General features: G+C 40.1%; 1 long non-coding RNA gene across 1 annotated transcript in view; it reads right to left on the minus strand.

The window, feature by feature from the left end:
• Positions 1 to 666: 666 nt before the first annotated feature.
• LOC113943317 overlaps positions 667 to 1,423 on the minus strand; it is a 22,025-nt gene continuing 21,268 nt past the window's right edge. The window contains exon 3 of the long non-coding RNA XR_003526289.1: positions 667 to 1,214. This is a non-coding gene — a long non-coding RNA (uncharacterized LOC113943317). The remainder of the gene's footprint in view (positions 1,215 to 1,423) is intronic.

A 1,423-nucleotide genomic window follows, 5' to 3' on the forward strand; every position in this document is an offset into this window, starting at 1 on the left:
TGAGGCCTGGTAAGGCCTTGCCGACCTTGGGAGACAGCGGTTGCCAGCGGTCGTTCCAGCGTGACTCTCCGTTGTCCCAAGGAGAGCAGTAAGATATTCTTTTGCTAATTCTTTTAGTTGCTAGATCTTGGGCTATTGATCGTCCATATTTTATTTTGTTTGTGTTCCTTTTTCCATTCCCCCATCCCTTTCCCTTTTCCTTTTGAAATTGTATATATCTTTCAATTGTATGTAACTGTAATATAAGTGTAAATATATTTATATATATTGCTTTAGCTGCCTCTCTCGCTCATTTCGGTTCTCTTGGGTTTTTTTTCCCTCTTCTCCCTGAGGTTTGGGGGGTACTTCTTGTGGTAAGGTTTGGAGACTTGGCAGGGAGCCAGCTTCAAACTATATCAAGATGTTATAGCTTTTACTGTGTTTTTAAATGGCTCTGTTTGGATGTATATTTTGTGATATTTAAAAGCAGCAGATGTATACCTGGGCATTTGTTTCAAAGAATGATTACAGCTATAGAACATAATTGGCATATTCCAAAAATACTCCAATTTTTACTGGTTTACTGTTAAATGTTCAGGAAATCAGTAGGACAGAATTTTTCAGATACCAGACTGTGAAGTTCCCAGGAAACATCTAAAGTTTTACCTTCATACTTGGATTGTTTGGGCAGAAAATCACACACTGTGCCATAACACAACAGATTTTTCCTAGTGCTGGCAGTACAGGATAGTCCAGTGAAAGTGACTCAAGATTTTATATTTTACACATTCCTTCAATGCCTCTAATGTCATAATTACATTTTAGTTATAAAAGCACAACAGCTGTATCAGGAGTGTTTTATAAAGCAAGTGTTCAAAGAAAAGTTCCTACAGCTTTCATCACACACATAAAAATAGTTGAATATTGCAGTTCTTGGATTCAGCATGGCAATGGACTACAGCCGGGGAGTTCTGTAACAGAAGGGCTAAAGGAAGAAACAGGTGACTGCATGTGGGGATGTATATTTATCTATAAGCATATTTATCTATGTGCATCCACAGGCAATGTTTTATTTACAATCCTTTTGCTGGCAGAGATCTTTTTGCACCCATTCTCCATCCCTTACTCATAAACAATAATTAATATTTTGGGGAATAGCACAGAATCACAGAATGTTTTGGGATGGGAGGACCTGAAGAACATCCAGTTGCACCACCTGCCATGGGCAGGGGCACCTTCCGCTAGAGCAGCCCTTTGTGATGCATCGAGTGCGGGCACTGTGACCTCGCTGGTGATGGTGGCTGAGAAAGCTGTGATGTCACAAAGGGCTCCGCCCTGGCTCCACTATAGAAGGTGCCTGGGAGGCAGAAGCAGCCCAGGAAAGGAGGGAAAGAAAAAAGAAAAAGAAAAAGAAAAAGAAAAAGAAAAAGAAAAAGAAAAAGAA

The sequence above is a fragment of the Corapipo altera genome, unplaced genomic scaffold (genome assembly GCF_003945725.1).
Source record: "Corapipo altera isolate COAL_440 unplaced genomic scaffold, ASM394572v1 61411, whole genome shotgun sequence".
NCBI classification, from domain to species: domain Eukaryota; kingdom Metazoa; phylum Chordata; class Aves; order Passeriformes; family Pipridae; genus Corapipo; species Corapipo altera.